The sequence below is a fragment of the Choloepus didactylus genome, chromosome 19 (genome assembly GCF_015220235.1).
Source record: "Choloepus didactylus isolate mChoDid1 chromosome 19, mChoDid1.pri, whole genome shotgun sequence".
Taxonomy (NCBI): domain Eukaryota; kingdom Metazoa; phylum Chordata; class Mammalia; order Pilosa; family Megalonychidae; genus Choloepus; species Choloepus didactylus.
In genome coordinates, this window is record NC_051325.1 from 45629014 (window position 1) to 45638235 (window position 9222).

A 9222-nucleotide genomic window follows, 5' to 3' on the forward strand; every position below is an offset into this window, starting at 1 on the left:
CCCTCACAGCAGTACAGGAAACCGCGAAGCCCCAGAACAGCTGACTGCACAGGTCAGGTGACAAGCCCCCAGCCGGGCTCTCATTGGCTGCAAAAGCCTGTTGCTCTTGGTACTACATTTCCCAAGAGGGGGTTGCGGCACCTAATTCCTGCTGGCTAATTCCACGGGGGGTGGTGCCAGGCTTGCCCAATGTCTGTGGGAATCTTTATAAGGTGGGGTGGGGAGCCTGGAGGGCAAAGTCTTCTGATCAAAACATCCTGCCTGCTCCGGGCGGGGGAAGGAGGAAAACGAACCTTACTGGGCTCCTCCTTTTGCGGAGAGACGGAGGCCGTCGCGCGTTCCTCTGGGAAGTGTAGTAATGTGGAGGTCTCCGGGTGTTCCTTTGTGTGCCCGACTCCCGGTGTCAGGAGGAGGGGTTTCGGGAGGACGGGAAGTGGCTGATGGTGCTGCTTATGGACATCTAACCATGTGCTTCCTGCTTATCCCTCAGCTTGAATTTTCCTCCTACCCTGTGACGCTGAGAGGCTTCCAGGCTTAGATTTCGATCAAATAATTTTTAGAGGTCTGTTGAGAAATGGAGGAAAGTATTTAAAAGAAACAAATGATAACGACCCTAAATTATACCGCAGCTGTCGCTGCTCATCGGACATTTTATGGCGTAACGAAGAACCATGGCGCTGTGCACCGGGAGGATACATTTTAAGTAAGGACTCCCATCTGGCAGTGACTTCCGCCCCCAAGTAGAGTCAGCTGTTCTCCCAGGTGTTCTCAACGGGTAACTGGCTCTCGTTTGGGTCACCACGGCTCTGTCTGCCCCAGCCCTATCCTTGTTGGTTCTGGACATGCACTTTGTCCAACTGCGGGAGTGTGGTCATTTTACGGAGGGGAAACGCAAGGTGTAGGGATAAAGGGTTAACCTGCCCAGGACAGACAGCTAGTAGTAGGCAGAGTTCTGCGCAATCGGAACTCATTCCAATTCTTGCCTCAAATGTGTCCTGCCTACTTCGTATTATGTAGTCTCCTTTTCTTGGTTTTGGTGCTGCTGGCTGAGGCTAGTCATGGTCCTCCCGGCTATTCTCACACTCATCCCCCTAGTAGTTATTGAGGATGTGTCAAATGGGGTAGACATGGTCCCACCCTCACCGAGTTTACAATCTAATAGGGAAGAAGGACACGGAGCACATAACACAATTAAAAATAAAATTTCAAACTGTGATAAATAGAAAAAAGAAACAGGGTGCTACAGAGAATAATGGAGGGACATTAGATTGAGGGATTAGGAAAAGGAAGAAATGTTTGATCTGAGACCTGAAGACCGAGAAAGGGTGAGCTCTGTAATAGGCCAAGAGAAGACTGACCTAGACAGGGCCACCTGCAAATGCAAAGTCCTGGAGGCAGGAAAGAACTTGGTATTTTGCTCTTCAAGGAACTGAGAGAAGTCCCTTGTGATTGGAGCCCAGTGAGGTAGGGTAGAGTGAAGCAAATTGAGGCTGGCCTCCCTTTCTCTAGTTTGGCCTCTTCTAAACCATTCCCACACTAGCAATCATAGAAATCTTTTCAGTACCCAAATCTGATGACTTCACTCCCTTTAGAGGCTTTGTGTCCCCTACAAGTTTTGGTTCAAACTCCTCAGCCCTGCACTGAAAGACCTTCATAATTGGGTTTACCTTGCTTCCCAGTCTCCCAGCCTGTGCTGTTACCTCTGCTTAATATGCTCTGTCCCTCTTCCTGTCCTGGCCCTCTGACGGGGTCCTTGAGTCCATCTTCCCCTCTGTATACTCTCAATTAACTTCTGGTCTCCCTGCTAAATAATTATTAATTTATCTACTAATGTCTCCCATGAGACAATGAGCTCTTCATTTCAGGGATTTGTTTTCTATCTCTCTATGATACTGAGCATGAAGCCAGGCAGTTGGTATTTTCATTGAGAGAATGAGTGGAGTGGGTAGCCAGGACCAGCCTCCACCTGGTACCTGAAGCGGAGGTGACCCATAGTTCCTATGCATGGCAGAATGAAGATTAGCATCCAAAAGTACAAGAAGGGATGAGTAAGAAATCTGAGCTTACCACAAGCCAGGTACTGTCTCATCTACTGTCTCCTTTAATCTTCATAATATCAATGGGTATTTGCTTCTCTTTGCTGGCAAAAAAAAAAGGGTGCCCAAAGATCACCCAAATAGTAATGGTGGGCCTGGGATAGAAGTCTCAGTCATTCTGATCTCAAAGGTTGAGCCCCCTAATACTTCTACTGCTCCTCTTAGCCCCACTCTGGTACCTTTTACTAGCACAGAAGCCTGAAAAGTTTAAGGAACTGAATTCTAGGTGCCTTCTATCATAGGTGGGTCATTTGTACATCTGAGAACCTCAGACTGGAACAGCTATTGTACCTGGATCCTGCCCCTTCCAGAAACCAGTGACTCAAGCCTCAAGTCTTCAAAGTGTTTGAAGGGCCTGGGAGAACTGGTAGGACCCAGAGACACAGAAGATTCAGAAAAGGACACTCTTGGTCAGTATTGTCTAATAGAACTCTTTGGGATGATTGAGATGTTCTGTATTCATGCTGTCTAACATGATAGCATCTCAAGTTCTTGCTTAGACAGTAGTTCTAGCCTCCTCAGTCATCTGAGTCCTCAGGCTGTGTCCAAGACAGCTCAACTTGAGACTTTAGACCCCTGGTCTGTAGCTCAGGCTATGCCCAAGTAAGTAAATATGTCAGTACAGACAGATGGAATGTGTCTGGCCTGGCTTTTTGCTGGTGCATGGATTGATCTTGCCACCCCAGCATCCTCCTCAGAGCCTGGCCCAGAGCAGGTGCTGGGCTAACACCTGTGATGAATGAACTTACCTTCTCTTTCCCAGGCTACGGCTCCCCTAGCTACTGAGACTGGCTTCTGGATTCCCTCCTTATGGTTGTGAACTGATGGCCTCTACCTAGATGTGAAGGTTAATGAAACTTCATAACCACCTCTTCCACCCTGGCTTTTTGGGGGTATGCCAAGGGGCAGCTGCAAAAACAGCAAGTAATAATTCCTTGGAAACATGCTGGATCCAGCATTTTTATGTGATGATCTGATTTTTATTTGGAAACCCTGTTTGCAAAATGAAAGCCCGAATGAGCATCTGCTACATACAGTTAGGGGCAGCATGGTGCTGGGGAAAGGTAACTGACTGAGGAGTCACCCTGGACTTGTGTCTAACAGGCTGTGTGATCTTGGACAAGGTTCGATGCCTCTGGGCCCCAGTTTTCTCATGAGTAAAATGTAAACATTACACTGTATCTTTAAGCTTCTTCCTACGTTAATGTGAATGCTTTAAAAAAAAAAGGCTGGTCACATCTGCAGTCAACCTATATTAAGCATCTTTCACGTGATCATTTGCCTGAGTCTGATCTATTTTTATTGTTTAGTTTTTCTAACACCGTTCACTTAACCCCTCCACTGCCAGTGCCTTCCTCACTTGCAAGGTCTTCACTATTTTTTTGTCTTCTTTAAATTCCAATAAATCATCTTGGAATCCAGCCATTGAATCATCTCTTTACTCTCCGGCAGTCTCAATTCCCTAACAAAGCACAGAGAGTAGTCCTGGTCCTCCCTGCAAAAAGGAACCCGAAAAATCAGGGAAGCATCTATTCTGGCAGTTATACCTCTCACCACTAGATGGCATACGTGCGCAGGTCATCAGTCTTGATTTATTATGTATGTATGTATTGATACTCCACCTCAATCCACAAATGCTTTGAGAGAGATTACAAAAGTATAAAATGTACAAAAGGATAAAATGAAAAAGATGAGGGAATTAGATAAAATAGAGAGCAAATGGAAGGAACAACTCCAGGATGACATTAGGTCAGGAGGTGGGTGTCATAGACTCTAGTTGTCAGCAGAGGCTTGTACATTTCCCTCTGAGCTTCTGAACAGTCAAAGCAAAGAAGGAAACATGAGCACTAACAAGATCCCAGATTTCAAAAGAGAAATAGAGTAGTTGTTTAGGAGAAGCATACTTTTTCCTGACCAGGGAAATATTTTTTCTGTGGGTTCTCAGAAGAAGCTGTCAAAACCATGACAAAATACAGCGATGACTTAATTGGAGCTGTTTCTTATGATGTCCTTTTATGCATGCCTGTGGCATGGTACCAAAGTGCAATTGAGGAAAAGCAGTTTTATGGTGTTATAAACTCTGGGTTTCCAGGACAGAGAAAATCCACTATTTGCTGCATGCCTCTGTATTTCAAAAAGTGGAATTTGCATTCCTGTCATCCACTGGACTTTGGGTGGAGTTTGGGGAGAGGGGAGCTCTTCCTGGAGGCTGGAGTAGCCAGTCTCCAAGATAGCCCTCCATCCTCCCCACCTCCTGGTTTTTACATCCTTGTGTAGTTCCCTTCCACATGGTACCAGGAGTACATTAGAGTACTGCAGAAATGATGGTATATCACTCCCGATATTAGGTTATAAAAGACCTTGCAGCTTCCATCTTGTATCAGATCATTTGTTCTGAGGAAAGCCAGCTGCCAGGTTGTGAGGAGCCCTATGGAGAAGCCATGAAGAACTGAGGCCTCCAACCAACAGCCTGCATCAACTTGCTCTCTATGTGAGGGAGCCATTTTGGAAGCAGACCCTCTAAGTCCAGTCAAGCCTTCAGGTGACACCTTGACTGCAAGGAAACCCCAAACCAGAACCATCCTACTAAGTTGCTCCCAGATTCCTGACTCTCAGGAATTGCATGAGATAATAAATGTTTGCTGTTTTAAGCTGCTAAGTTTTGGGGTCATTTGTTATATAGCAGTAGATGACTTATACAGAGGCCAGTGGAAAACCAAGTTTGCATCAGGGCTAACATTACATTACATGGTTGAATAAACTTGGTTTTGAAGACCAGGAAAATATTTCAGAGGCATTGTATGAGCTTTAAATATGATAGACCTGGGCTCCCGTTTAGGCGGAGGGGCTCACATAAAATGTCTGCAAAGGAAATTTCTTTGTAGGAAGATGGTGAGGGCAAGGACAGTGACTGTCTTGTTTACTCTGGCACCCTCCTTTCCTAGCACAGGGCATGGCAATAGAAGGCTTTCTACAAATCTTTCTTGAATGAATGAATGATAGGCTATAATCTTGAGGACCCATTCATTTATCTGTGCAACCATCATTTATTAAACTCCAATGTCATTAAGTTCCAGGCACATAATGTTTGTCAAGTTCCATGAAACTTTTGGGTCATATACAGATTCACATTTTGCCCCCACTCTACCTTCCCTCACTCTATGTGTTCTCCTTGGGATTCTTTATTATTTTTGTAGAGCTTTGCATGTGCTTTAACTTCCATACTGAAATCTTTTTCATAGGAAGAGCATTCTTAGGTCATCGTGACAAGTAATTTTTAGTTGCTATTTTTCCAATATGAGAATCAGAGATGCTCTGATTTAACATTGGGTTTATTGTGTGCAATTTTGCCTTGGATCCTGGCCTGCTTTTTCCTGTTTTCCTTTCTTTTTGTTGAAAAATGACTTGAAAAGGCAGATGCAAAGTAACAACAGTTCAGTTGTCCTGTGATGAGAATTATCTAGAGTCTATTTTCTCCCTCTTACACTGACTTTTGTGATGATTTTAACCAGCTTTTATTGTAATAGAAATATTCTGGGGATGAAGGAATGGAACAGAGTGATTTGCCTCAGACCCTGTGTCCGCTCTTTGCAAATACTTTCTCCATGGCTGCCCCTGACACCACCATCCCCATCCCCATTATTATGACCAGCTGTTATTTATTGAGTGCCTACTATGAGCCAGGCACTGAGTTGAGCAAATGGGATGTGATCCTTAATCTGTGATGGAAACTATGAAGTGCCTTATGAATTTTGTTTGTCCAGGTCCTCTGAGCAGCACACACCAAGATGAGAGTAAATGTGCAAGTTGATACTACGGGAAATGCCTGTGTGAAAGGAAATAGAGAGGCAGCTGGAAAAGGCTAGCAGAGCCAGACCCCAAGTGAAGGAGAGAGGGAAAGAAGGTTGAGTGCTCAGCACCCCAGATGGCTGTGTGGTCTAAGAAGGGTGCAGTCTAACTAAGGTTCAGCAAAGCTGTCAGCCAGCGAAGGCACCCCACACCTCTCAGGACTGATGACTGGAAGTGATGGAGTAGCCCGTGGGAGGCATGGACAGTGGACTTCAAAGTTCGGCTGCTTGGGCCCTCAGCTACTTGTAGTATGAACTCTGGGGGGAACATTCCTGTGGCCACCATGGCAAAATTTATTTCCCCTTTTTTAAAAACATATAACAGAAGCCTGATTTATTTGGGGTGCAAAGATTTGATGCTGAACTAAAAGGCTATATATAATTCTTGGCCTTTTTTACAAGGTGTGACCCTGTGACTTAAGTTCTGGTCAATGCTGTATAAGCAGAAGTGTTACATGGGCTTTCCACAATACTCCTTAGGGGAACTGACTCAGCTGGGAGATGTTCCTTATTCCCTTTCTCTGCCTGGACTATAGACAAAATGGCTGCAGTCTTAGAAGCCATCTTATACCGAAAGGCAATACGTTAAGGATGAAAGGGCAGACAGATAGCAAGAGTGTGTGTCCATAATGATTAGAGACCTCATACCAGCTCTGGATTGCCTATTCTGGATTCTTTAACCTGAGAGAAAAATAAACCCTTTTGTTTAAGCCATTCTTACAGAGATTCTCTCTCAAATGCTTGAAGCTGTGTGTACAATGTTCATTGAAGCCCCAATTGCAATATGGAATAACTGGTAATGATTCAAGTGCCCATTAGGAGGGTATTGGTTAAATAATGCATGATATACAGACTCTCCTGCAGTGCAGGTCTAAGTAGACAGTCTGCTGTTAGTTACTAGTCTGCTAGGAGATAACAAGCTGGGGCCAGAATGTGAATCAACAACTTTATCAAGAGAGACTTACTATGAAAAAATATCAGCTGACGGCAGCAGTGTGTTTAGAGACACAGTCGGTTTACATTCTGGGGCAAACTCCTTCCTTATCTTTTCTCAGGCCAGCAGCAAACAGTTCCTAGCACTGCTGCACAGATTATACTTTGAATAGCATTACAAAGCTTAAAAAAAAAAAAAGATATAGCTCTACATGTGCAGATGTAGAAACATGTCTTAAGCTACACTGTTACAAGAAAAAAGTATGCTACAGAAGAGTATGGTGTTTCAAAGAAACGGATCTATACAAAAAAAGAATACACACACACACAGATATGCTGGTAGATGCATAAAATATTTCTGGAAAAAGACCTAAGAAATTAGAGTGCTTACCTCTTGGGAGCAAGACTGGGAGTCTAGGGTGAGAGAGCTCCTTTTAGTTGTATATCCAGCTGCTATGCAACGAGGACTCACTGGTATAGCATTATGGCTGAATCTGTTTAGATTGGTCTGTGCCCTTCTTTCAACAGATGTAGTATCTTGTATATCACTCCTGTTATATCCTTTTACTGTTTTTTTAAACCATGTGCATGTATCACTTTCATATTTAAAAACAAACTAGTAACAAAGAGAATACTGATGCTTCTAGAGTGTATATTTGCTAGACAACAGACCTCCTCTTTTCATTTTTTGTGAACATTTTTCCCCTGTATGCTCTCAACTGGGTCCGTGAAGAAGGCAGTGCTAGTTACCGTGTACTTTGGAACTCTTCTCCCGCAGGTACGTTCGCAGGAAGTCATTTTGGCTCACAGCCTAGTGATAGAGATGACCCAGGGCCATAGGGCTGATTGCTGTTCTAATGTGCAATTATACAATGATTCTTCACACTGTCCATGGGAATCCCGACTTCTTCCCTGCTTGGGTCGGAGAGTTGGAAGGATCTGATTTGATTGAAGTCATGGAGGCTGTGATGATCACCAATATTTCGCATATTAGTTAAATTAGGAAGTATTGGGCACCAAATGTCAATTATTTCCTTCCATGTCTTACTCCCACACAACTGCGGACTTGCTGTTTGTTGTTGATCTTGCACAGACAATTGATATGACTTATTCCAGTGCCTTTGAAATGGGAACTATTGAGACACCTGAGTGGCCTCTTTAAACTCTAGCTGCAAACAGACTGTGCTGCGGTGGCCTGGAGCTGCGACAACATCCCTGGAGCCTGGCAGTCTTCAATTCAAATGCTCTAGGCCTCCCCTACTATGGTTCTTGATGAAGGTTTTTTGTTTTCTTATTTCCCGAATGCTTTAGTTAGAAAAATTTAAAACTCTTTAAAGAAAATTTACAAGAGTACTTCAATGAATACCCATTCTTCACTCAGAATCTCCAATTTGTTAACATGTAGCCATCTTTGCTTTATTTCTCCAAGTATTTATGTTTTATAATTTATTTATGCTTTATGTATAGGATGTTTTTTCTGAACCAGTTGAAACTTGCAGATATGTCATCTCTAAACGCTTCAGCATATACCTCCTAAGAACCAGGACATTCTCCTACAGAACCCCAATATCATTATAACACTCAAGAAATTTAGCATTGAGACTATTATTATCTGATATACTACATTCATATTTCCCCAATTGTCTCCAAAATGTTCTTTAAATTTTTTTTCGTTTTGACTCAAGATCCAATCAAGGATCACATGTTGCATTTGGTTGTCATTTTTCCCTGGTCTTTTAAAATCTTGATTATGGAACTATTCCTTGCTTTTTATTTTTATTTACTTTTAAAACACTTTAAATTTTGAAATAATATCATACTCACAGGATGGTTGCAAAAATAATATAAAACCTATACAGAGAACTCCAATATATCCCTACCCAAATATCCAGATTTACCAACTTTTAATATTTTGCCACATTTGTTGTATCACTCTTTCTATCTGTCTATTTACCTATCTAATCACTTATCTTCTTTTAAACATTTGAGAATAGGTTGCAGACATCATGCTTCTTGAACACTTCATATTTCCATGAATGTTTACTTTTGCTTTTTATTTTAATTTAATCTTTTTGACTTTCATCATGTTGACACTTATGAAGAGGCCAGGCCACCTGTCTTGTATATTGTCTCATGATTTGGATTTATCTGATTGTTTCCTCATGGATAGATTCAGATTATACATTTTTTTGGGGAAAGAATACAAACCACATAGGTGATGTGTTGATGAAAGATTTTGGCTGGCAAAGGGAAAAAGTGCATCAGCAGTGAGGTCCAGATATGCCGTGTGTGGTGCATGGAGGTAATGCTTGGGCCAAGGGCCAGAGTGTGGGGTAGAGACAGTT

At 42.9% G+C, this 9222-nt stretch overlaps 1 long non-coding RNA gene across 1 annotated transcript; it reads left to right on the plus strand.

The window, feature by feature from the left end:
• Positions 1-276: 276 nt before the first annotated feature.
• On the plus strand, positions 277-3493 carry LOC119515612. The gene is made up of 3 exons (XR_005213105.1): positions 277-703; positions 2339-2506; positions 2860-3493. It is a non-coding gene; the product is annotated as an uncharacterized LOC119515612 (long non-coding RNA).
• Positions 3494-9222: the final 5729 nt, after the last annotated feature.